The sequence below is a fragment of the Natator depressus genome, chromosome 2, assembly GCF_965152275.1.
Source record: "Natator depressus isolate rNatDep1 chromosome 2, rNatDep2.hap1, whole genome shotgun sequence".
Classification (NCBI taxonomy): domain Eukaryota; kingdom Metazoa; phylum Chordata; order Testudines; family Cheloniidae; genus Natator; species Natator depressus.
In genome coordinates this window covers 22,486,904-22,514,833 of record NC_134235.1, presented here as the reverse complement: position 1 = coordinate 22,514,833, position 27,930 = coordinate 22,486,904, and the positions used below count along the sequence as shown (strand labels likewise).

The window sequence follows — 27,930 nt, the reverse complement described above, 5'->3', positions numbered from 1 at the left end:
GCATATGTACACTTTAAAATAAGTAATAAAACGAAACACAAGAATAACACATAAGATTTGAATTTAAACCCACCAAAGTAACTCACTGCGTGGTGTGCAGATATGTTTATGGGTGTCACGTCAGCTGTAATTCATGTTTATTTTGTTTTATTTTATAAACCATATAAAAATATATCATTCTGAAATTTATTACACATCTGCTTGTTACCCAGCACATATTAGTTTTGGTGCAAAAATACACTTTAAGCTGTAAAGACCCTCTTGACTCCCAGATCTGCACTGAAAACATTCTTCATGTGCAACAGCTTTTATGGACACCGCATTCTATTTCCACCGGCCTTAATATGTAGCAAAGCCTGGCTGAAATGAAGAGGGTATTTGCACCATTCAAAAGAAAGCAGTACCAGCACTACTAACCTCAGTCATTCAAAAATCATGAATCTGGCCCCAAAACATCATGACATTGACTTAAAAATCACGAGATTTTTAAGAACAATATATTTTGAGTTCTTTATACATACCTTGTCATTTTTGAGCCTCTACGGTTCATGTTTTTAAGCTATTCTCTACAGCCACAAGGATTAGAAACTTTCTTTATGTGAAAGCTGAGATTTACGTCTCATGCCAAATACTGAGACTAGTGATAAAATCCTGAGAGTTGGCAACACTTGATTCCTGGCCCGGCCTAAAGTTACTGGCCTAAAGTAAAGCTTGCCTAAAGTACTAAAAAGTTAGGTCAGTCCAGCTACGTCACTCAGGGGTGTGAAAAATCAACACCCCCGAGCAATGAAGTTAAGCCACTCTAACCCCTGGGATAGACAGCGCTAGATCGATGGAAAAATTCTTCTGTCAACCTAGCTACTGCTTTTTGGTGAGATAGATTACTTATACTGATGGGGAACGCTGAAGTGCTGCGGCAGCTGTGTGTGCCACTGTAGGATTTCAAGTGTAGACAAGCCATGAGTGCTGTAGTATTGCAGAGAAAGACACTGTGTAGTGTGATTTCATACATTCAGTGTTGGAGAGGCCAGGGCTGGATTAATGTACAGTATAGGTAAAGTAGGCACAAGACTACAGCCCAAATTTGTGGAGGCAAGGGGGGAACAATTTTGTTTTGCTTTATTACCAATGCAGGTTTGCACACAGACTGAAAGCACTTCATTTACTTGAGTCGGTGGCTTTGCAGCCTGGCACACGGGGCCATGGTGCCACTCACTAAAGTAAGTAAAGTTGTTTCAGTTCTTGTGCAAAGCCACTTCCCGCAGCTCCCATTGGCTGGGAACGGCGAACCGCGGCCACAGGGAACTGAGGGGCTCCATGCCTGCAGATGCTCTAAGTAAACAAAACGACAGTGTATTAGATATTTAATTCAATGATTTCATAGAGTTTTTAAAATCATCAGATTTTGGAGTAGACCCCTTTGTAAGCCAACCCCCGCTCTTTGATGCGTCACATTTTTACCAAAAATATTCAGCTTATGAACAAGTATATACGGTATTTAAATTTTTACAGTTGTACAAAATTATGAGTTTTAAGTATTTTTTGGTTGATCTGAATTTTCAGTTGCAGGAAATTTGGGGCATGTCAGACAATTTATTTAATGAAGTAGCTGTTACAATTCAAAAAGTTAAAGCTGTATAACCAATAAAACACGAAGTATCAACTTCACGCCAAAACATACTAGAGCTTGAATTACGGATAAATACTTTTGTAAGTTCTCAGGCAGCAGCTTTCTTAATTCACCCATCTATAAATTTCTATTATCGATGGAAATATTTTTTCATCAATGTGTGTACAGTCAAATCAAATCGACATTTACCATAAAAATACTTACCGATAAAAATTTTAATCCTTCCAACCCTACATAAGAAGTACCTTTGAAGACATGCATTCTAATAGATGAATACATGCATTACAATGTTAAACACACTGCAACTAATGCTGAAAGGATCTTGAAATTCACTCATGTGAGGCCACATCTCTGTGTTACGAAATTAAGGTGTTGAGCCAGGACAGACCTATGCTACTGCTGCCATTCAGCCATCCAGGAGCCAGTGGGGATTTTCATATTTGGCAGTGGGAACACAGGAGCAGGAGCCAGCAGGGAGCTCGACTGGGCAAGGAATGTTGAGGAGGGGACTGGAAGCAAATTGTGAGGAAGCAGATCTATGTATTGTGTACCGTTAAAAACAGCGCACTGGGTGAAATTCTGTTGAGGGCCTGCTGAAAGATCTATGCCTCACATACATCCTGGGGTAAGAGCATGGATGATAAATAGAGAATTCCAGGAACCTCCTTAACACAAATGTGTTTCACTCTGTTAAAAGTACAAGGCTATGCAACCAGAGTTCTGATGACTACATACCCCATGAGAATTCCTTGATTGAATTCTAGCCCCATAATTTGGATGAATGTGTGTTTATTTTCCAGACTTTTGTTTATAAAGACCTTGGTTAATATTCCACATGTATTTTGGGCTCTCTTGCTCCCCTCTCTCCATAGTGGAATGTTCCACTAGAGGAAAACGGAACAACCATGCCACCCAGTCAGGCTTCCCTGATGGTGTGAAAGCTGCACGAGCTGCGACTCTTATTAAAAAGAGAGCGTCAGAACACTGGAGAGCCCTGTGTGTTGCATGGCCGCTGGGAAGGTAATGTTTATAAGCAAAATAGCAAGGTTGCTGGTGTGCATGTGATAGGAGTGGTTTGGGCAAGAGAACAGTTGAAATGAAACGGTGCTCTGCCAAACTGCTCATGATCCCACCGTTGTGAGAATGCAACTGTGCTCCCTCGGGAGTGGGTATTCAAAGGAGAGATTGAGTACAGTTTGATATAGGATCCTGTTGTTCGTAGATATGGAAGAAAAGACATCCGAAGGCCAGGTCTACAGCAGGAGCGCTTTGCCAATATAGACATACTGGTGCGCTACACTGGCAAAGCACTTCTAGTGTGCGCACAGCTGACACCAGCAAAACTGCACTTTCGCTGGCATAGCGTATTCCAACCCTGTCAGTGAAATAAGCTACGTCTGCAAAAGAGCAGTTTTGCTGGTGTAACTGCATTTGCATTAGGGGCTTTTGCTGGCACAGCTACGTCGGTCACAAATCACACCTCATCATACCCCTGACCAACATGTCTATGCCAGCAAAAATTTGTAGTGAAGACCTGGCCTAAGACATGCCAGAGCAGAGCTGTTTGCTACAGTATATTTCTCCATTTCTTGGTCTCTTCAGATCAAGACTGGGTGCCTTTCTGGAAGTTATGGTTTAGCCAAACAAGTTGTTGTGCTCAGTATAGAGTAACTGTGTGAAATTTAATGGCTTCTGATATACAGGAGATCAGATTCAGCAATTCTCAAACTGTGGGTTGGGACCCCAAAGTGCGTCGCGATCCAATTTTAATGGGGTCGCCAGGGCTGGCTTAGAGTTGCTGGGGCTGGGCTAGGTTACAGGCCCCCGGCCTGGGCTTGGGCTTTGCTCAGGCTTCAGTCCCCCCTTTTGGGGGTTGTGTAGTAATTTTTGTTGTCAGAAGGGGGTCACGGTGCTATGAAGTTTGAGAACCCCTGGATTAGATGATCTACTGGTCCCATCTCAACTTAAATTATATGAATCTAAGAATTTCCCAGTGGTTTGTCCAGGCTAGTTTTAAATATCTTAGGGATCTGCTTGAGTGGCTGTTCTGCACCCTAATATATCTTTCTTGCTGCCAGGAAATTTTTCCTGATATTTGGACTCCGTTTTCCTGTCTTAATTTGTGCCTATTAGTCCTAGTTTTACCCCCTTTACCATCCTAAATAATTTCTCTGTTTATTATTTGCACCCTCCAGTTAACTGCAGATTTCAGATCCTCTCTTAGTTGTCTGTTTTTACCATACTATTGGTCAGTAAATGATGAAACTGTTTTTACTCATTTGGGCTTTGAACAGTAAAACAGATTCTGAGAGCTTTTCTGACCTGCCTAAGTGAATGATCAGAAATAAGGAAGCTTAAGGTTACTTTACACTGCTTTTTAGTATTTAGTTAACTACTGTCTAGACTAGTGTAGGGAAGATGAAAGAAATAGTTTCTGGTACATCTCTTATGACAGAAGTTGTCATGTGAAAAATGTGATTCCTGCCTTTTTAAACAGAATCTTTGTATTTAATTGTTTCTTTTTTTAAAAAAAAAAAAAGAAAAAAACCAAAACCCTACAAAAGAAAAGAGCTAGCAGTTAACTCTGCAGACAGCATGGAAGGGGTTTGATATAATGCTGAAGAAAAAAGCCCGTGGACCTTTTGACATAGGTGTTCTTTTTCCCTGCTCTCTGAGCTTTCTGGGATTTTTTTCCCCCTCCTTATCCCTAAACTTATATTTCATGCTTGTCAGTTTCAGTTACATAATATTACACTTTAGTAAGATGTTAGAAGCTGGAGATTCTTGCTCCTTTTTTATATATATAAGATAAAAGCCAAAGAGTAGAAAGTTTCATCTCAAGTTTGAGATAGTCTGTGTTCTGTATTTCAAAGACTCCATGGTTAGAAGCTGTAAGGACTAATCCCACAAGGTTTTGAACACCTTCAGTTTCCATTGAGCATCTCTCAGGTACAGGCCCTGGCTCACTGAAGGCTGGCGATTATCTCTCACTAAACGAAGTCTGAATAGTTTCACCTGCAATGTTGTTTGACATGATTTTTTTCACCACCAAAGCAGAACTGTGTTGTTGAATTCCTCCTGCCTACTGTTTAGCACTAGCTGTAAGTTACTGCAAGGAATTTTTCTCATCTCGTCTCCACGGATATGCTGAGAATGCACCGATGGTGCAAATTGTATTGCTAATGTTCTTTCACGTTTTGATGTGGCTTCCCTGAAACTTACGAAATATCAAGTTATCAGAGAGAGAAGGGATCATGATCTTGCTGCTTAAACCTAGGGGTGAAAGAAACCTAAAGGACTTATCGGTATGCCGGAGTCCTGAGCAGGGGGCGGGGCCTCAACCGGAAGGAGCCGGGCCTCAACTGGAAGAGGCGGGCCCTTTAAATCCCCGGACCCTTTGAATCACCGCCGGAGCCCTGGGCCGCCACTGCTAACCCAGGGCTCTGGCAGTGGGGCTCTGGTGGCAATTTAAAGGGCCCAGGGCACCAGCCACCACTACCACAATGGAGTCCCAGGCCTTTTAAATCGCTGCTGGAGCCCCGGGTGCTCCTGGCTGCCACTGCTACCCCAGGGCTCCAGCAGCAGGGCTCTGGCAGCTGCCAGGAGCCTTGAGCCCTTTAAATCGCCAGCCTGGGGAAGCTGCCCACTGCTGCTACGGTCAGCTGTGTACGAGCTCTTGCTTTCCGTACCGGCTTACTTTCACCTCTGGTTAAAGCTAAGTAAACCCGCTGCGTTTCTCAAAAAAAAAAAATTGCAATTCACTCTTTTGGAGCAGAGTGATACTAGGTCAAATCTAATTTGTTTCCTGTAATTCAGAAGAAAGGATGTTGTTTTAATAGTTGGCTCCCTTCCATTGAAAGCTTTTGATAGTAGCAGACTGCTATAAAGGCTACACCTCCTTGCCGGTTGTCATCACCTTCAGTCTTAGTGCTGTGGATGGCTTGCAGCAGGCTGACTAGCAGGCTGACTAGCAGCCATCCATGTCCTGGGTCAAATGTAGTCATTGATGCTGTACTGCTTGGTTCATGCTCTTACTGATGGGCCCAGGCCACACTAACCATTCCATTAGTATCCATTCTAGTATGCTACGTTTATGATGCTGCTATCTCCTAGTTCAGTTCTAAAACAAAATAGGAAGGGAGTGATGATCTATGATCTAGTGATTAAAGCACAGATTGGGAGTGGAGTCTGGGTTTGGTTCCTGATTGCACGTTCTTGCTGTGTAGCGCCAGGCAAGTATCCTAGGAACTGATTTCAGAAGTGCTGAGCACCAGAAACACTCAGCAACAGTAAGGAAGGTGCAAGGACTGAACACCTTTGAAGATGAGGCCTTAGGCTTCTCTTTGTCTTCCCTTTTTGTAAAATAAGGATGATCATGCTTATCTCACTGGGGTGTTGTGAGGTTCATTCACTGTAAAGCACTGGGACATCTTTGGATGGAAGGTACTAGATTGCCACAGTGGGGAGCGGAGAGGTCTGTCCCTTTGGAATAATCTGAATTCCCATGTAGATCATTCTCCTCAGTTTGCGAGAGAAGGCTAATGCCATTTGGGGGAAGGACAGGATTGTATTGTGACTCAGCACTGTCCTAGATCTCATTATCCCCAACCTCATTCGTGAACTGTTTGTCCTCTGTAAAGTTCATTGAGAAAGCAATCTTGAACTTCTACAGTATTCACACCCTGAAACAGTACAGCCAGTCTGTTAGAGAAGAGACATCCCATTGTACCCACCCATTCCCTTGTTTTTAGAGGATTCAATTATTTTCTTCTTTTAGGAGTACAGGTGATCAAATGTCTTGGGGGGAAAAAAGCATTTACTTTTCTTACCAATAAACAGGTTTGAGGGAATCCTCCATGTAGTGGCACTATCCACTTGAGAAGCCTGAGGAAATTTTTATCTTAAAACAATATTTTCCTGCCCACTCTGTCTAGCATAGACTGGCTTACCAGAGGAACAGATTGTGAACTTTTCTTAAAGGGGATTGTTTGGGATGGAGGTGAAGAGAGAGCAAATAAAGGAAGCTGTTTTGCTTAAGATGCCAAGTTGGGAACAAAATATCCATTCAGACTTAAAAAGTGCAAGCGCCCTTTACATTATCAAACACAATATTTATTGGGAGCTCTTCCTCCTTTAGCTGCTGAGTCTGGGATTTCTTTCATTTGCCTTTGAAAACAGATGATCCCAATTGCAGTTACCAGCAAAGGGGCATTATGGGGTTGGCAGGCGGTTGTGCTCGCATTGTTTGGCGCAAGACAAGTGCAGATTCCAAACCCCAGATCTTAGAAGGTTAGGAAAACCCATCTACTCTCTAAACTCTTTTGCTTTCGAGCATACAGGTATTTGAAACACCCTCAAATCCCCTTGCGTTCTGTTACCCATTTGAGACCTTTGCCTTTCTCAAAAGTTATCTTATTCCAGAAGCTTTTCATGCCTGCCATGCTGTAGAGATTTGCCTCTTGGGAAGGACTGACTGAAGGTGTGTGGCTGTCGACTAACTTGGAGAGTAGAATCTGTTCTTCAGGACAGTTGTCATCCCACTCATTGGTGATAGTCCTTCTTTATCTCCATTTTGATTGAGAGCACCCTTAATCCAGATGATGCAGCCAAATGTGAGCTATTCATGGTATCTCCAAGTAGGCGGAGAAGGAATGTCACAAGCAATCTTGTGCCAAACCATACAAAAGATCTTCACTCCATCCCATCTCTTCTCAAATACCAGAAGATCACAGCACTGTCTTGTGGGTATAAATTAATCTCATGAAATCTGAACTCTTTCTACTTCACTCTTGCATCTTTACAAGTGCACTGTCTCATTATTGCTAAAACTCTATGGGCAGGCACCTAAATTTCCTCTTCTGGCATTGGAAGGATCAAAGAGTTGAGACTTGCCTGTAGGTCTTAGTTTCTTGGCAGGCCTTTCTAGTATCCTTTCCATTTCCCCCCACGGCCGCTGCTTTCAAGTGCTCTGTATCATGACAATGAGTTTGCGAGAGGGGGCTGCTCCTGGGTGATGTGACATTGATCTCCCTCTGCAGAGTGAGCACATTGCCTTCACAGAGTCTCTACTAGTCTGGGAAGGGAAGGACCAAGCTTGGCTCCCATTTCTGAAAATCTGACCAATGTTTTGGTGCCTAAATGGGAGCTGAGCTCTTTTGAAAATCTGGCCCTGATTGTGGGTACAGAATTCTTTTGAAAATTCTGGCTTTACTGACCACAGTGTTGGAAAACACCTGGCTCTCTCCGCAAGGGTTAGGGGTGTTTGCCACAGTGACAGATTGTATGATGGGGTTGCTTGTGATGGTAGCGGCCCTCGAGCAGGGCTCAGCGGCCCTAAGGCTCATTTTTGGTTTTTGTCATAGAATATCAAGGTTAGAAGGGACCTCAGGAGGTCATCTAGTCCAACCCCCTGCTCAAAGCAGGACCAATCCCCAAATCCCTAAATGGCCCCCGCAAGGATTGAACTCCCAACCCTGTGTTTAGCAGGCCAATGCTCAAACCACTGAGTTATTCCTCCTCCTCTCATTTGTTCCTAAAAGCTAGGGTTGCCAATTTTGATTGGATGTAGTCCTGGAGATTTCATCACATGACATAATCTTTAATTAAAGATTAATCTTTGGCCTGGAGTCTCCAGGAATTAAACCTGGAGGGTTGGCAACCTTACTAAAAGTATATGCTTCAGGGTTACAGCCAGCCACCTGCAGGGGTCAGGAAGAAATCTTCCCTTCCCCACCCACGCACACAGACATGTGCACTCAGTGTATTCTGGGTTTGTTTTGTTTTGTTTTTGTTTCTCCTTTCTTTGAAGCATCATGACCACAGCTGGTGAAGGGACATTGGACAGAATGGGCCAGGGCTCTGAGGTGGCACTGAGCCCTCCCTCTCTGATGCTTGCCTGGCTGGTTCTTGCTCACATACTCAGGGTCTAACTCATTGCCATATGTGGGGTCAGGAAGGAGTTTTTCCTCCAGGCTAGCTTAGCTGTGACCTTGGGGGCGGGGGTCACCTTCCTCAGCAGTGTGTGTGGGTGCAGGTCACTTGCAAAGATTATCTGGGTATATCTCACTTAATCATTTCCCTGCCGTTGCAGGGTAGTCAGGCACGGGTGCACCTCCGTCCCTCCTATTCTGTCTGTGGCATATCATAGTCTAGCCTCTTGTGGGCTGTCATACATTGGTCTACTTTCCGTGGTTGGGCTTAATGTGCAGGAGGTGCTAGCGGCCTGTGAGATATAGGAGGTCAGAATGGATGATCAGGTGGTCCCTTCTGGCCTTCAACTCTGTGATGCAATCCGATTACAGTTTGGGTGACTAGCATTCTGCCTGCCTAAATTCACACTGCAGTTCCGGGCGGATATTTATAATATCACTAAACTTTTACGGTGAGCTACTGGGTAGTTTTTACTTTCCATTTCAGTGGTGAGTAAAGGTCTTTGTGAGGCAGAGAGTGAAAGAGCTTTGTGATCCTTTGGGGAGAAAAAGTTGTGTATAAGTCTAAGCCTATTTTTCCATGATGCTCCAGGTTTATGTGAGATAAACGCAGATCACAAACAAGGTTGCAAGTGGTATGTCTTTGTCTCAGGATTAGGGAGTTCAGGACTTCCTCCATCTGCAGCTCTGTTATTGGAGTCCTGACTAAATTGTCCTCCTTCAAGGATGGTGTACAATGCTCAGTGTGTCCAGGTTAAAGCCTTTTGCGTGGTTCCCAAAGCCAAAATTGCTGTCTATTCTATTGTGTCCATCACAGTCACTGTCTTGAACTGGGTCTTCACTTTACTTTATGTACCTTTTTAAAGCCTGTATTTATGTGTACTCTCTAATCTGCTGTACCTCAATAGTCTCTCATCCCTTGGACAGGATACATTTCTAAGCTAGGAGCATTGTAGTTGTAAAATCACATTTGACAGGTTGCAAAACTAATGTCCCATCCAAGAACTGGACTTTCAGTTTCCTGACAACAAGGAATTAAAAAAAAAAAAAAAAAAAAATCACACACTCTACATTTACCATTATTTGTGTCCACTTGTTTGAGCAAAGTAGAGTCCTAGAAGGCCAAATAAAATGGAAGTAATATCAGGGCTCACTGAAATGGCATCTTTCCTCTCTATTGGAGTTCTGCAATTGGAATTCTAACAGATCCCCTCCAAAAATTGATGGATTCTGTCCTGTTTTGTTAAGTGGAATGTAAAATTTGCTTCTTGACTGAAAAGGTATATAATGTGACTAGTGTGTGGCCATACCACTGCTGTCTGGAATCAAAACCTCTGTGGCATAGGCACTCTACTGCAAACAGGTTCTCCTGTAAGCACAAGTGGTAGGAGGAATGTGATTTTGGAGTAGGAAGATTCTCTAAGAGTTTCCTAGGGACCACGGGTGTACAGCACAGTAGCAAACATAAATTGCTAAGTGATCATGGATGTTTTATAGTATCACTTTGTCAAAAAACCTATATCTGATGCATCCTTTACTCTCACAGATTGGGTATCAGCAGTGCCTTTTGCTAGGTAAGATTTGGTCCGACTGGTTCACAGCTTTGTGTCATGCTTTTTCTCAGTAATGAGGTGGTTTTGGAAATCAGTCTGTTTTTGTTAACACCACTGGAGAGATGAATTCCACTTCTTTCCTCTCCTCTCCCTTCCCCCCTCACCCCTCCTTTTTGGATCTCTAGATGGAGGCAGTTACCTCATGCTGTAATGTTATGCTGGCATCCCACTTGTTTCATTCAGCTAGGCACTGCACTAGCTTCCTTCTGAAAAACCTCCCCCACGCTAGCTTTCTGGCATAGATCAGTTGGGAGACCATTCTTCTGCTCGAATGTTACAGCTGGCCTGCACAACAGAGCAAAAGGGACTGTGCATTGACATGGTTCATTATGACTCTTTTTCAAAGTCCAGACTACTCATTCTGAAATATCGCTTGCCTTTTGGTCTAACCAGTTGAGTCTCTTTGGTGCCAACTAGATACATTTTTGGCTTGCCCGAGCATCATTGGCGGTTTGCTGCGTTTTAAAATCTGTAAGCAAAACAGTACACCTACAAAGAACTGAAAAACCAGCAGTGTGCATGGTTAATAACACACCCTTCCGGACACTTATGAACCCCCTACCCCCAAATTCATATCAGTGAATCTCATTATGTTTGTTGTAAAATAAAGCAGTTATAATATGAATATAGGAGGCCGGTTAAAAAGCATCTGAAGTCAGTTAGGTTAGTGGTTCTCAACCAGGGGTACATGTACCCTTGGGGGTACACAGAGGTCTTCCAGGGGGTACATCAACTCCTCTAGATATTTGCCTTGTTTTACAACAGTCTGCATAAAAAGCACTAGCAAAGTCAGTACAATCTGAAATTTCATACAGACAATGACTTGTTTATATTGGTCTATGTACAATACACTGAAATGTAAGTACAATATAAAATCCATTGTAATAGAAATAATGTAAAAATGATAAAGTAAGCAAATTTTCAGTAATAGTGTGCTGTGACACTTTTGTATTTTTATGTCTGATTTTTGTAAGCAAGTAGTTTTTAAGGGTGAAGCTTGGGGGATGCAAGACAAATCAGACTCCTGAAAGGGGTACAATAGTCTGGAAAGACTGAGAGCCACTGTGTTAGATGACATTTTTAGTTATTAAACTTCTCTGGCTGTTCAGTAACTCTAAAAATCTATTTTCAAAGATGTAAATATTGTTTTTTATTATTTGTAAAAAACCCACACACATCTGGGCTTGACCATTTTTTCTGTAGGCAAAGTTTCAGCCCAATGTGATTTAAACAGTTTTAATGTATTAAAGTCTTCAAATCAAAGGTTATAATCAATTTAGGAGATTCCACACTTAAAATACGAAAAATGTTACTTCCCATAGGTTTTAAGGGGAAGCTCTTGTGACTTTGTTGCTAATTATGCATGTTATTATTTGGTCCAAGTGATAATTTTTGTACTCAAGTAATTTTTACTAGAAATGTACAATAATAAATTCCTATTTTAAAGGGCTTTATACATCGAGGATTTAAAAAACCAAAACACCTCTCTTCTGTACTGAAACTTGACAGGTAGGGCCTCATTAATGTGGAAGGAAGATGACTATTTTTGTTTAAAACTAGAAAGTAGCTAATTTTATAGCAGTGCTCATACAGAGGAGCACAAAATCTTACCTGAAAATGCTGTTTAGGGTATAATTATTTTTGGTGGGGGAGGGATGAGAAGAGAACATTCTTGCTCTGCCTTTTCAACATGCACATGCGGGTTTCTTAGTCCAAATCTTAATTAGTTTTGTTTTGTTTGCAAAACACTGGGCCAAATGCTGCACTCAGTTGTACCAGAGTAACTCCAGATTTGCACTGGTATAACAGAGACCAGAAGCTGGTCAATAGTTTTGCAAAGAAAACTCCCTCTTTTTTTACGTTCTTCCTAATTAACCTAGAGCTCCTGAAAGGTTCTGAATTGATAGCCTTCCACCAAAGTGCTTGGTGTAGCTTCAGAACAAGTACAGCTCAGCCAGCAACAATGAAAGCTTCCCCACGCTGCCCTGCTAACAACCTGGAAGGAACGTCTCCTAGGAGCGAGAATGCAGGTCAGTTTCATTGCCCATTCAGTTCTTGGCCTGTCTTTTGAGATGGCCTGTTTTCACACCAGTTGTAGTTATTGATGTTAACAATGAAGACCAGTGGTGGGCAACCTAGCCCATCAGGGCAATCCGCTGGTGGCCGCCACTTCCTGCAGCTCCCATTGGCCAGGAATAGTGAACCATGGCCACTGGGAGCTGCAGGCGACCGTGCCTGTGGACTGTCAATGTAAACAAACTGTCTCATGGCCTGCCAGCAGATTACCCTGATAGGCCGCAGGTTGCCTACCACTGATGTACACTCTCTGGTCAAGTGGGAATCGGTTGAGGTCCCCAAATTCTTGTCAGATGGGCCTCTGAGTGGCCGTCAGGTAGTTACAACTTTTGTCCTCTGACAACCTGGGCTGTATTTGAGCTAATGGCCAGGACATGTTTCTGTTATTAAAACAAACCTGCAAATACATCTTTTGGCAGTCTGCTGTTAGTGTACAGGGCCTGATTCTTCATTCCTTAGTTGAGTAAAACGTCCATTCAGAGAAAGGAGAGTTTTGCACAAATAGGAAATGCTGAATCATACCCATCCTCCCTACGAGTCTAATGCCTCCAGGTACTGAGCACCCTCAAATCCCTTGTACTTCAATGGAAATTAAGAGTGCTTAGTACTTTCCAGGGCCACTGCAAATGCACATGACTGTATAAAGAAGGGAATATCAAGTAGGAGTAGGGCAGTGGGTATTACCTCTGTATACAGAGTATTACAGTAATACATGTATTACAGGGAGACCAGTCCTGTAATACTATGTTCAGTTCTAGTGTCCGTGCTTTAAAAAGGATGTTGGAAAAACTTGGAGAGGGTTGCAAGAACGATCCGTGGTCTGAAACAATCTAGTGAACAAAGGTATAACAGGATCTAATGACTGGAAGCTGAAATCAGAACATTTCAAACCAGAAATCAAAGGTAAATTTTTACAAGTGAGGGCAACCAACAAGTGGATACCACCATGGCAACAGATTACAGATGTAGTAAAGCCTCCATCTCTTGGGGTTTTAAACCAACGATGGATGACTTTAAAAGAGATGCTCTAATTCAGTGGTTCTCAATTTTTTCCATACCATGGCTCTCTTTTAGCAACAGAAAAATCTTTCAGAACCCCCTTCCCATCTAGCCCTAAAGACGGAAGATGGTTGCAAGCCCCTGAAACCAGTTTGGAACCTCACCAAGGGTTGCAACTCCAAGGCTGAGAACCCACACTCTAGTGCAACCACAAATTACTGTGCTCAGTGCCGGGTGAAATTCTATAGCTTGTACTTTGCAAGTAAGTCTGCCTAGGTGATCATGGTGGTCTCTTCTGGCGTCCAGCTTACATCCCAGTGGGATTTTTGTCTGGGATAGTTTGGAAATGGTTGGGGGATGGGAGCTGAACGCTCACCATGAAAGGTCCTGACTTTAAGGGTCAGATGTGGAAATATCTGAAGATAAAGGTATTTCAGTTGGCTCTCTTCTGCACAGAGCGTCCAATTCAAAACCAGTGTAAACTGATGCAACTACTCTCGTCAGTGGAACGACACCTGCCTACAGTCAGTCTGAATTTGGCTCATCAGGTGCAGCTCAGAACAAGTAAATAGCTAATGCTCCGAGAACACTCAGGTCTAGGAGAGCTTTGCACAAATGAGGATTGGGACCTTACCATGTGTGCTGAGTAAATTGAACTTGTCATATTGCTTTTATAAGTAAGGAACAGCGTTGATATGTTCGGATAGGGGTAATTGATGAAGGGATCCTGCCATTCTTATACTGTACTAAATGGGCAGACATTTCTATTCTTGCCTCCCCTAGCTCCAGCCACAGCTGTCTCATCAACTATTAATGACCTGCTCATTAATGCTATAGAGGGCTAGGACCAATCTTGCAAGTTTTCTGGGCTCTTTCCTGAAATATTTATGACTTGCTCACTATGCAAAAGGGCAAGAGCAACAGCAGATAACATGCCTTCAAGTTTCATTTAGTATTATTATTAATATTATGAATATGAACAAGGCAGTTTCTTTCTTCTCTCTTTCTGAAGTTGCACTGCACATCTAGCTGGAGGGTCAAACAGCCTGCCTATAATTGACAGTTTTGAAGCACCAGCTAGTCAACGGGTCCCAAGCTGTATATTTGTCATACGCTCCAAGCTAAATTCTGTAACAAAGCAGATTCATAACCAAAGCAATGCAACCTACACACTTGTCCCCACCTTCCTGTAAAGTTACAGCTAATTTGCAAATGATTTGCCTTTGCTGTAGTGTTTGCCTCTGATATCAATGTGAGTTAGAGACGTTAAACCAGTTAAGCCTCACAACAACCTTACTAAGTCGAAGGTAGTATTATCTCTCTTTTGTGGGGAGATGGGGAAATTGAGGCACAAAGGTTAAACAGTTTGTCCAAGGCTAAGTTGCAGTAAGTCAGCCGGGTCTGCATGTGGTTTTTCTAAATTTTGCTCAGGCTTTCAATTAAATAGCATTCACCACTTCCTCTCGCAGGATTGATGGCTCCGGCTCCACGCTCTTTTCTGTCATCCTGTTTTTATGAGTGGCTCTGGTGAGACATACAGATTGACACAGTAATCTCTCCACCTGTATTTAATATCATCACCCTCAGTCAGGCTCTGCCATCATGATCTTTTATTAAGTTTGGTCACAGAGAAAACCTTTTGGTAAACAGTCTGCCCACATGAACATACCTTTTGTATAATTACTCTTTATAATTCTCGAGTTCCATACGTTATACTGTTATATATTCGTTCTTGTCTCGTCTAGTCTGTGTGCTCAGTTCCTTATATTCTCTCCTTCGGAGCCATTCTCTTCCACTCTGCATCCTTTTTCCACCAGCTCAAACACCGTCTCAGTTAACCATTGTGCGGACCAACTCTGACTTTCCTGGATGTGTGCTTTGGCAGCTTCAAGCATAATGGTTTTCAGTTTATTCCAGGTTTTGTTGGGGGTTGTTCTCTTTTCACCTGTGCCAATGCTTTACACACATTCTGGACAGAAGTTATATAAGTGCTACTGGGGACTTCTTATAGGACAGTACTAGGGGTAGATAACATACCTGCAGAATTGTTACACTGGAGAACCAAATGAAAGGAATTTTTCTGCCCTTATCAAAGAAGGGAGACACATAACAATGTAGTAAATATCGTGCCATCTCACAGATCATGTACGCAAGCAAAATTCCCATTCTTCATAATCCAGGATCACAAGAAGCAAAGGATAGAAGCAGAACTACCACCACAGTAAGCTGGTCTCAGAGAGAGCTGAGCCACATATGACCAAATCACAAATATCCATTGAAAAATGCAGAGAGTACAATTGTCCATTGATCATGTGCTTCATTGATGACTCAAAAGCATTGATATTGTCTGACACAACTGTCTTTGAAGGACACTGGCAGACTTCAGGATTACATACCATCTCATTCAGCTCATTGCAAGTCTCTACCAACCACAGACCACAGTGCAAACCTCAGTAGGCCACAGAGACTGGGTTTCCATAAGACAGGGTGTAAGACAAGGGTGTATTTTGTCCCCAAGCCTCTTTACCATGTACACAGAATTTCTTATGAGACAAGCCTGGGACAGTTTTGAGGAAGTGGAAGGACTGGGATTTCCACTGGTGGACGCCACTTAACCAACTTCAGACCTGCTGATGACACAATGCTCTTTTCTACAACCACTGATGCAACACAACAAATGTCGGAGTCTGCAAAAACAGTTAATGAGGAATATGGACTATTCCTGAATGCGACAAAAATAAAATGCATGTACGTTGACACAACTAGCAAAAACAGGATGTAAGCAAACATCACAATGTTGTGGACAAGCTGTACAGGCAGTCCACAAGTTTAATTTTCTGAGGTCATATATATATGCAACCTAAGAGGCTGTTCCAATAGAAGACTAGGGATGATGTGCTCAGCTATAGCCTCCCTTAAGAAAGTATGGGAAAACTGGAGCATTTCAACATGTACGAAGGTGCAACTGGTGAAAAGCCTGATTTTTTTTCCATAGCAGTTTATGGATGTGAATCGTGAAAAGTTAATGCTGCAGACAAGAAGAAAATTGAAGCTTTTGAAATGCGGTGCTGGCAAAGACTCTTGTGTATCTCCTGGTTGGAAAAAAAGACTGTTAGAAATATTATTGGATAGAAGCAGACACTGATGTCCGATGCAAATTTATGTACTTTGGCCGCATTAGGCATAGAGATAGAAATCCCCTTGAGAAAGTATTATGGAAAGAATGATGGAAGGCCCTCCTAGTAGGGGATGACCAGTGGAAAAAAATGGATGGATGGTGTGTGACAGATCACGGGAAGGTTAGTTGCTGAGGCTCAAAGTTAGCGATGGATCGTGAAGGTTTCCAAAACTTCTGCTGTGCTGTCACTGATATTCATACATGAGTAAATGGATTTACTGACTTCTGATTAAAATACTCTCTCTTTCATACTACGAGTACATGTGTACCATGTCCAACAGCGCTCTAGCTACTGCACTTGGTATATGAATGAATTCTCTTGCTGGGATTCAGAGCTTCATGCCCCATGCTGACAGGTCATTCCTCTTTCTCCTGCCTCCTCTCACTACGTCCATCGTAGTAGGGTCTAAAAGAGATGCAACAGGAGGGTGAAAGGCTCTCAGCTGGAGTATTGTGTCCAGTTCTGGGTACCAATTTCAGGAAATATGTGGAGAACTTGGAGAGAGTCCAGAGAAGAGCCACAAAAATGATTAAAGGTCTAGAAAACATGACCTATGAGGGAATATTTAAAAATTTGGGTTTGTTTAGTCTGGAAAAGAGAAGACTGGGGGGGGGGGGGACATAACAGTTGTCAAGTTCATAAAAGGTTGTTACAAGGAGGAGGGAGAAAAATGGTTGTTCTTAACCTCTGAGGATAGGACAAGAAGCAATGGGCTTAAATTACAGCAAGGGAGGTTTAGGTTGGACATTAGGAAAAACTTCCTGACTGTCAGGGTGGTTAAGTACTGGAATAAATTGCCCAGGGAGGTTATGGAATCTCCATAATTGGAGATTTTTAAGAGCAGGTTAGACCAATACCTGTCAGGGATGGTCTAGATAATACTTAGTCCTGCCATGAGTGCAGGGGACTGGACTAGATGACTCTCAAGGTCCCTTCCAGTCCAATGATACCATGAAGGCTGAAAAGACCTTCAGTCCCAGAGCGCCAAGTAGCCAGTCTGTTTCATGTTCCTTCCAGTTTGACAATCATGTGATTTGTCATTAGTTTGACCATCATTGGAGTTTGCCCCTTCCCTGTGAAATGGGCAGGTAGGGGGTGTCCTTTAACCAGAGAACAACTAAAGATTGGCATGGATCTTGGCCATCCCCTCTCCCAACATCATAGTCCCATGCTGCCATAGGCTGCCATCTGTAGGCATTAATGTTGTTTGAAGGTTCATTGACTCCTGATTGGATATATTGGCTCAATAAGCGCACATGCCTCGGTGAACAGCTGCTCCCCACCTCCAGCCCTCACTTTCAGAGTCCAGACTCTACAGATCTAGATCACCATAGTATGTAAGCATCTCACAACATTTGATTGTTCCACCCTTAGGACACTCGTGTGAGGCAGGGAAGTGTTGTTATCCCTATTTTAGGAAAGAAGAAATTGAGGTGCAGAGCGATTAAGGCCCAGATCCTCAACGGCATTTCAGCAACTAACTCTCATTGATTTAAATGGGAGTTAGGCACCTAAATCACTTTGAGGATCTAGGCCTAAGAGACTTTCCCAGGTCATGCAGAAAGTCTGTAGTACAGCCAAGAAATGAATACACATCTCCTGAGTCTCAGTTCAGTGCCTTACCCACAAGCCAGTTCTCCCTCTCAGGCAGAGGAGCTCCATTGAGACACAGAGGAAGGAGAATGCCATGGATTTGCATGACCCTCCCCTGAGCTGTCTTCCAGTTGTTTTGGCTTGTCTCCACCCTAAAAGCAGGAGGGACAATATTTTCCCCAGTCCGGAATTTGAAAATTAAGCTGTGCTCTTCCTGCCTTTTACATCACCAGCAATGAGCAGTTGGGAATCAGTGGGCAATTTAGCTGGTGATGCACCAAGGAAATTAGCATCCAGCTCTTTCCTACAGCTGGCTTTGGGGCAAAGAAAAAGTTAAGGAAAAAATGGGAGGGATTAGGTGGTCAAAGCAGATAACATGCCTTCCAGGGAGCAGGCAGCTCAAGTAAGAATGAGCTCATTTTACCGTAATCCCTTTGAGTATAACCACACTTGAAGAAACAAGGTTATTCTGTATAAAGTGTAATGCCTCCTTTTTCTGTGCAACTTGCCTTCACCAGTGTAATAAGAGCTCTGTTTTAAGCATGCAGAGTATATCACAAGTGGCCTGTCTTTAATGTTCTTCTTGCTTCTGGACTTGCTAATGGCACTAAAGTGGAGGACACAGATACACATCAAAATGCTCTCTGCTTTATTTGTCTTTTTTTTTTTTTTTTTAACAGTGTTTTTAATCCAATTTCATGTCAAATTTCAAAGGATATTTGGTTTCCTTACGAGACTCATTATTTCCTTTTGTTGGAGGCGGGAGAGCAAAGCTGAAGTGGACTCAGGGTAGCCCACCTCTCAGTAAAGCAGGTGTCTAAGGACTTATCTGCTTTACAGAATTTTCTCCTGGTAGGACACTGTGGAGAGTTGAGTTAGCTAATGCTCTGGTGACCATGAATTTTCAGTTAGTGAAGAACAAGAATAGGTCATGGTCAGTATCCTGTCAGCTACTCATGGCTAAATCCTTGTCCCAGTAAGGTTTAGCAATGACCAGCTGACATGATGCTGAACATTTTGTCCTTGTTCAACACTACCTGCAAAGCCACAGTCAGCATCTTGTGAACTAATCTGACACTTCACAGTCATGTCCTAATACAATAACATTTTGTACTGAAGATAAGGCCTTAGGCTCTTGGGCATCGACTGATCTGGGAGCTGGGTCCAGACCTCTGAATTACCGCCAGGCGCTCTGAATATATTGAAGTGATTTACTGAAGAACTAGAGAACAAGTAGATGGCTGGGCCATCCAAGGATGCATGTTGATCTTAGAATGCCTTTAAAGTGGCAGAAATTGGACGCTTAATTCTTCATCTGTGCAACTACTCCAGAGGCCACGATAATAGAAGCTGTAGCATAGCCAGAGCTAAAGCACTATTTTACCACTGTCATCTAAGCAGGTTTGGACAGCACGGTGATAAATAACACCTGAGCTTGTTTTGCACTATGCTTGCATCTCTGCTACCATCTGTGAAGAATGGTGGGTGCCCCATGAGCAGTCTCTTGCTCCTTCAATGAATTTTAGTTTGCGTTTTAGATACGGGCTGATACAGGATTCTGTGGGAAGCCAAGTACAAAGTCGATATGAGTTAGGTTATTTCAGTAAAGGTCCTAATTCTGGGTTTGATCCTACTCCCACCGAAGCCAATAGCAGAAAGTACCATTGACTTCAATGGGAGCAGGTTTGGTGGTGATGAAGATCTCCAGTAGGTCAGAATGTGACTGAGCCTACAGATTACCAAGAAAAAGGAAATCCTCTGTAGAAACAGCAAAATTTGGTTCTCCTCAAACTATTGGTGACATAACTTGAACTAAAAGAAGAGCTGCTCCAAACTAAAGTGATTGAAGATGCACCTTCTGTTTCCCACCAAACTGAGGGATACATTTCCAAGGAAAAACGTGCATCGGTTGGGAAGTATCCTCACAGGCCTGAATAGAATCCTGACTTCAACAGATTTACATGCATGAAATCCTGAGCTGCTCTTGCGATTACATTTCATCTCATTCTCCTTTCTCCTTTGTTGCTATTATATTTTTGAAGTGTCTTGTCAAGATAAAAATGGTTGCCTGAATTTTTAAATGTAGATGCCTAAAGTTGGGTACCTAAATCTGTCTTTAGGCACCTGAATGAATGGCTTGAGCCCTTCCAGTTCAATGGGAGTTGTGGGTGCTCAGCACTTTTGGTAAAACAAGCCTTTCATTTAGGTGCCTAGATATGAATTTGGCTGCCTGGTTTCAGGCGCTCAAGTTTTTTAAAATTTCAGCTCATATTTTCATGTATTACTACAACTGCTGTTACTCATAATACACACACACACACACACACACACACACACACACACACACACGCAGACGTATTGCTGGTCACCCTGGTATCCGGATAATTTGATATGATGTGGGGGCAAGTCACAATTAACCAAGCACAATAAGAAGAGCAAGTAAAAACTCACAGCAACACAAGTTTTAAAGAACCGAGCCTGAGTAACTGAATCAGTGGGCTGTATGCCCAGGATTCCAGAAGCTGCAGCTAGTGAAAATTTTGGACAAAGCTCTCTTGCAATGCATTCTAAATGTGGTCACCTGGGAATAGCCTCTTCAATTTCAGTCATTCTTTGATTTGTATTAATCTCTCATCATTCACCATGGATGCTGTTTATTTCTTGCATATCACTCAGACTGAGTGATGAAAAGTAGGGTCATTGCTTCCACTCTTGTCTAGTTGTCTTCATTCTCTGGTGCTTAAGCACAAGCACGCTGTGGGTGTGCCGGAATGGCTGACGCTATAGGGGAATATTTACGTGCATTGTAGCTTCTGTCGAGGGGCTGATTCCTTTCCAAAAACCGTGTTAATTTAGGGTTTGTTTATTCATGAAAACTCTTCTGGGTTTTTGTAAAACTTTTTATATTAGCATCCGCATCTTGGTGCTTCTGTTACAGCACTTGACATGCTCTTAGTGGAGTGTAATGTGTGGCTTTTGAGGGGCATGTAGATAAAGGTTGAATTTTGTGTGGTTATTCTGAAATGGTGGGTTATAATTCAGACTATGTAAAGCTAGACTGGATTTCTCCATTTCTTCTGAAAACATCTTAGTTTTACGTAATGTTAAAAAATATTTTCAGACCCTCATCAACAAGCAGAGGACAGTCATGAAAACTGCATATTAATGATGTAGCACCTCTTCTCTTGTGTCATTTTTTGATGTTCCCTAAGCATTCTGGAACAGGTCACTGCTGGCTGTTATTCTAGCTATGCATGATTTAATATTGTATAATGTTGCAAGATCCAAAAATAGAAAGTCGGAAAAATTGCATACAGAGGAGGCAAAATGGAACTTTACCTCTCAGATCAACCCAGTGACTTCCCTCCCCCACCAATGCTGTTCTCCCCCTAAAGGATTGGCATCTCCACCAGTCTTTTATCTTCTTCTCTGCTCTCCCAGCCCTGGATTTTAATCCTCTGCCTCCTTCCCTTTCTCACATCTTTATGTTGCTATTACAAGTCTCACAGATCGAATACAACAAGTTAAGCTGTTCCTCTTCCCCCTCCATCATTTTTAAAGTTCCCTGCTTCTTTCACTGGAACGTACAACCCAAGATCATTCCATACACCCTCAATGAGCCATGGAAAAGGCATCTATCTATCTAGGTCAGTGATTTTCAACCTTTTTTCATTTGCAGACCCCTAAAAATTTTCAAATGAAGGTGTGGACCCCTTCGGAAATCTTAGACATTGCCTGCAGATCCACAGGGGTCTGCGGACCACAGGTTGAAAACCACCGATCTATGGTACTTATATGGTCCCTATCCTGTAGTAGCTGCACATCTCTGTCGTTAATGTATTTATGCTCACAACACCTGTGTGAGGCAGCAAAGTGCTATTTGTTACAGCCCTTTGTACATGTTAAATATGGGCAACTGAGGCACAGGCTTAGTTACTTGCCCAGGGTCACCCAAGAAGTCTGTGGCAGAACAGGAAATTGAAACCTTCTCTCCCACAACCCAGTTTAGCCTGCTAGCCACTGGACCATCCTTCCTGTCTGGAGAGCATGTGCCCTCTTTCCTCATCTATCTTCTCAACCCCAGGGGCCCTCGTGCAGTCCCAAAATGCACTGGGTTCCAGAAGGTTCTCAGAGCTCAGTGGAGCCAATGTTTAAATGCCACAAATGGGAATATGCAGAGGCCACCTTGGACTAGATGTTTTTCATCAACCAGCGTGGCAGTAAGTTTTGTTTACAATGTTGCTTAACCCCTTTGGTAAAACTAGTGCATTCATTCAGGCCATTGCAATTGCAAAATTAAAAATTGACTCCGCTAAAAACCTGTTTAGATGTAATTATTTAAAAGAAAATGGAAGTCTCCTTACACTGAAGAATGACCTCTTAAACCCTAACATATATGCTATATAGTTATATTATTATATATAGCTCAAGTATAAAATATTTTTGTTTTGTTGTTTTTCTCCCCCACACACACAGAGACTAAGTCAGAATGAGGAAGAGTCCAAAACTCACTTTACTGAGTTTTTGTGTACCGGGGTTTTCTCACACACCAAAAACTGGCATTTCCCCCTCACGCTCCTCTCTGGTTCCCTGCCGCCATGAGAATTTGGCTAAAGCAGGGTCTCTTCCACATGCAGAAACATCTTGGATGATCCAGGCCTGATTTAGGGTCTGATATCCAGCAAACTGTATAAATGCTTAAAACAATACTGTTTACAGCAGTGAAAAGCTGGATCCCTGGCTTTCCATGGCATAAGCATTCGTGTTTGGCTTGCTCTGGCATGTCACAGGATCTCAGACCTGAACATGGCAACGTTCAGTTTATCATCTTGCGTTCAGTGTCCCCGCACACCATGTTGGAATTTATTTCAGAAGCCATGAACTTAAGCTGCTGTAGCACCAGGAGCCAATGCCTGGACTCCAGCATTCAAAATCAAATGCTTCATATTTCATTTTTTAAATTATTTTTTCCAAGAAAAATGCAAAACAAAGTACAACAAACAAAATAATGAACAAGAGATGTAAATGAATACACATTCTTATTACTGATATCAAGACAGAGGAATGCAAACATACAAGTCTGTGGCTTTACACTTTTGTCCCCAGGGTTGTGTTGTTTTGTTTTTAATTTTGGCCACAGGAAAGAGCCAATGTATGATCGAATACTCAGGGTATCTAGTTACAAATGTCATCCAAACAGTATATTGTTATAGCAATGCAATGTCATGTATGTGTTTACGTCATTAATGTATCCAGATGACTCCAAATTTAAGTGTATTCTTCCTACCCCATTTTGTCACCAATATAGTTATTTCCTCCATCAGAATTGTGCAACCGGGGGTCACCAATGAAATTAATAGGCAGCAAGTTTAAAACAAACATAAGGAAGTACTTCTTCACACAACGCAATGTCATCCTGAATTCAGTGCCGGGGATGTTGTGAAGGCCAAAACTATAACTGGGCTAAAAAAAAAAATTAGATAAGCTCATGGAGGATAGGGCTACCAATGGCTATTAGCCAAGATTGTCAGGGATGCAATCTCATGCTTTGGGTGTCCCTGAACCTCTGACTGCTAGATGCTGGGACTGGATGACAGGGAACAGATCACTAGATAATTACCCTTGTTCTGCTCACTCCCTCTGAAGCAGGGGTTGGCCAACCTGAGCCTGAGAAGGAGCCAGAATTTACCAATGTACATTGCCAAAGAGCCACAGTAATACGTCAGCAGCCCCCCAACAGCTCCCCCCTACCCCCGCTCCCAGTGCCTCCTGCCCACCGGCAGCTCCCCTCCCCGCACCTCACGATCAGCTATTTCGTGGCATGCAGGAGGCTTGAAGGGGGAGGAGCAAGGGCATAGCAGGTTCAGGCAAGGGCGCGGGAAGGGGTGGAGTGGGGGCAGGACCTGTGGCAGAGCCAGGGGTTGAGCAGTGAGCACCCGCCGGCACACTGGAAAGTTGGAGCCTGTAGCTCCAGCCCCGGAGTCGGTGCCTATACAAGGAGCCACATATTAACTTCTGAAGAGCCGCGTGTGGCTCCAGAACCACAGGTTGGTCACATCTGTCTTTGAAGCATCTGGCACCAGCCACTGTTGGAAGACCGAATACTGGGCTAGATGGCCAGCGTGGCCATTCTTATGTTAACCATTATGAATAAGCAAGAGTTGGTAATAAGCAGGTGGACAGGGGCAAAAATCACATTTGGAAGACTTGCAAAGGGATTTCAGGCCTGAAACAGGACAGCCATTAGCATGTGCTTAAGAACCATTGAAGTCAATAAGATATAAGCACATGTTTAACTTTAGGCATGTGCTTACATCCTGCACTGATTAAGGATGTTTTCCTGTATTGGGGCCTTAACAGCTCTCCCCAAACCAATGCTTTCAGGGCCAGCAATCTCTTTCCAAGCACTGCAGAGATCAGAAAGAAGAGCAAATGACCCTGGATTCTTATGTCATAAAGAGAGATGAGTGACTTAAAGTGAGGAATAATCAGCAGGGGTACATGCAAATATTTTCATGAAAAGTAACTCACCCATGCTTTTATTACTAAGACAAGACTTTTCAGCTCAGCTGTCTCTACATTCTCTCATTTTTCAGAGATTTCCATCCCTCTGCGGTTCTTTTAAACAATAGCATTTTAATGGTGTTAGCTAGGCTCTGAAGTTAACACTATTCTGAGGCAGTGATATTTAGGGCGGAGAGGTTCACACATTTTTGCCATTTTTAGGGAGTGTAGTCTTGTGAGTAGGCTGTGGAGGAACAGAGATTTAGGACTCTGGGTCCTAATCCCAGCTACACTGCTTGCTTGCTGCGTGTCCTGTGGACAAGTAACCTAATATCTCAGGGTATGTCAGTGCTAGAAATGTTACAGTGACACAGCTGCAGCGCTGTGGTGTAGATACTGACTACAGCAACAGAAGGGGTTTTTCCATCGCTGTAGTAAATCCACCTTTCTGAAAGCAGTTAGGGTTGCCACCTGTCTGGTTTTCACCTGGGCAGTTCAGGTCTCGACTTGTGTGTCCAGGTGCCATTTGACAAGCCCTCTTGTCTATTTTTTTTTTTTTTTTTAGTGGGGGTGGGGTACAGGTGGTATAGGGGTGGAGTCTTATGAGGAAGAGACCGAGAAGGGGGCAGGGCCTTGGGCATCCAGTTAGCAGCCATTTGAAAAGTGGCAACCCTAGAGTCAGTAGCTAGTCAATGGAAGAATTATTTAATCGACCTAGCAGTGTCTACACCGGGGCTTAGGTTGACTTAACTGTGTCGCACAGGACATGAAATTTTTCACAACCCTGACCGATGTAGTTAAATCAACTTGAGTTTGTAGTGTGGACCAGGCCTCGGTGCCTCCATATGTGTCTACCTCAGAGCGTTTTCATGGAGACTGATTAATATTTGTGAAGCACTTTGAGATCAGAAATGTACAAAGTGGTGTTGTTATTGATAGCTGAAGTTGTAACCTGGAGTGTTTTCTGAGAGGCCGGGTGAATTTGGCAACACTTGATTTAAATCGTAAAAGCTATTTTGGAAATGGAGGGATTATTAATGTTTAATTTCTCAAGCATCTATCAGCATGTCATTGAGATGCTTTAACATGAATTAAAACCAAATAAATATTCAGTCTATCTTCAGCTGCTAGATCCAGGACCTTTGCATCATGGAGGGTCAAGCTGGTAGCTTGCCAGGAGCCGCAGGGCTGGGATGGTAATTTTGCCAGATGCTGTATGGCTGCACTGATAATTTGCCAGATGCCAGAGGGCTGCATCTAATTTTCACCTATATTTACATACACATTCTAATTAAAAATAAATGAACACCACCACATCTGCCTAGGTAGATTAACAGAAAAGGCTGCTGCCTCTTTGCATTCACCAACAATAAACTCCTACCTTGTCTTCACCCTACAATAAGAGCTTGAATCTGATGGCGCGGTGACTTCTCAAGCTATAGGCTAGAAACTTTAAAATGGAATTGTAAGTTCTGCAGCAAACTTGTGAAAAGTCTGAGGGCCAAACTTTGCCTTCATATCCCTGCATCACAGCGACACCAGTGGGAGCTTCAAGCTTGTGAATAGTGGTAGAATTTGGCCCCCTAGATCTGTATATCTGGGCATTTTTGCACTCTTTGATTTACCAGTGTCATTGCAAACTGCTCATGTTTTGAAGGCCTTTGTAACGCTTCCCCAATAAGCTTAATGGGTAAGCCTTTGAGAGCTGAAATAATGTTGTATGGGCAGTCTCCTCCACAAGTAATAGCCCCTGGCACTGTTCATTATCCAAGTGCTACAGACATAGCTCCTCATGCTTCAGGTTTTCCACAGGGACAGGAGTGGAGTGCCTGAGTGCAGCCCCATTGACTTCCATGTGCTGGACCCCTGCACTCATGCGGAGTCCCATTGAACAGCTGGAAGGATTGTGGCCTTTCTTTGTGCTGATGGCATAGCACCGTCCATCAGAGAATCTCAGAGCACTATCAAGCAAATCCTTGCAATGCCCGTGTGTGGTAGGTAAATCCCCAGGTTACAGATGAGCGAACTGAGGTTCAAAGTGCAACTTGTCTAGGATCACAGATGGGAGCCATTGACAGAACTGGGACCAGAACACTGGAGATCCTAGTTCCTAGGCTTCTGCTTAGACCACCGATGCATTCACATGTCTGGCGGTCTGGAACATGTATGAAAGGATAACTCTGAATTATAAATAATCCCCACTCTGAATTAAATGTAATCTTCAGCAGGTTCAGTTCCCATGTGGACAGCGAGGAATGTCAGTATTACTGTACTGTTCTCCAGTTAATGGGGAATATGTCATAGAACATCACCAAAGAGACCCACCAGATAGCAAAGTTATGACTGATATTTAATAAACCACTTTAAAAACACACCAAGGACAAGCCTAAGGGAGAGCTATAACCACCCAGGAAGTATTTATAGGGTTGCTGAGCTTCATTTAAGGATGTCGCCCAATGGCAGGGCTCTGTATAAAATATTTCAAGCCTCCGCCTTCACCCTCCAAAATATTCTGTGCTTCGCTAGGCACGTTCCCTGACACCTTCTAAGTAAACATGGCTCCATTCATTTCTGGATCCAGAAGGAGGGAGTCAGTTCAATTTACATAGCGTGTCATGTGTTTAACTAATTTGTAAAACAGTCCTGTTAAGTAGTATAAACTGTGTTGTGTCTTGAACTTCCTATGAGAACAATGGCCAGATCTATGCATTGAAGTCAGCGGTAAGTGTATGTGTATAATATATACCATCACAATAGGCATTTTAAATGTGGAGATTCCCTCAGTCCTCCCAAGAGCTCATGTGATCCTGGAGATAGATGACGTGGTAGGAAGGAGAGCCTTGTGGTTGAGGCACAGGACCCAGAGTCAGTTCTCCACTCTGCAACAGACTTCCTTTGTGTCCCTGGGCAAGTCACTTAATCTCTCTGTGCCTCATCTGCGAAATGGGGGTAATAATACTTTCCTACCTCTCCGTGTAAAATTCACTAACATTTGTGAGGTGCTGTGCCGCTCAAAACACAGGTGATGGGTGCAGTATAAATAAAGCCACCCAACATCTCCGCTCTTCACATGATGTGAGGAAAAGAGGGGATGAGTTCCTGCTGGTCCCTCCAGCCACAGAGAGGAGGGAAGGCACAGAGGGGGGACAAGGCAGAGCTCAGCCTTTCCTAGATCAGCTCCAGGTGAAGTTTTTCCAGCCCAGATGGACCTGATCAAAGTAAAAAGCCAGAATGTGGAACATATTTGTTTTGAAAATACAGTCTATTTCTGTATAAGCATCTTTCTAGGTAGATGGGTTTCATTCAGCCAGCCAGTTAAGAAGGATACTTTTGCTGATTCTTTGGGTCCATCCTAGAATAATGATTATTTTAATTTGAACCCAAGAATCATGTTTTAAACACCATGT

General features: G+C 43.0%; 1 protein-coding gene across 3 annotated transcripts in view; it reads left to right on the top strand.

Annotated features, from left to right (window-relative positions):
• Positions 1–27,930, top strand: part of ZHX2 (zinc fingers and homeoboxes 2) — a 116,333-nt gene that overhangs the window by 3,808 nt on the left and 84,595 nt on the right. The window contains exon 1 of one of the 3 annotated variants that reach the window (XM_074943897.1): positions 2,632–2,650. The exons of the other annotated variants lie outside the window; for them this stretch is intronic. The gene's annotated coding sequence lies outside the window, so the exon portion shown is untranslated. Of the gene's footprint in view, positions 1–2,631; positions 2,651–27,930 lie in introns of those variants that run through there. 3 annotated transcript variants of the gene reach the window in all.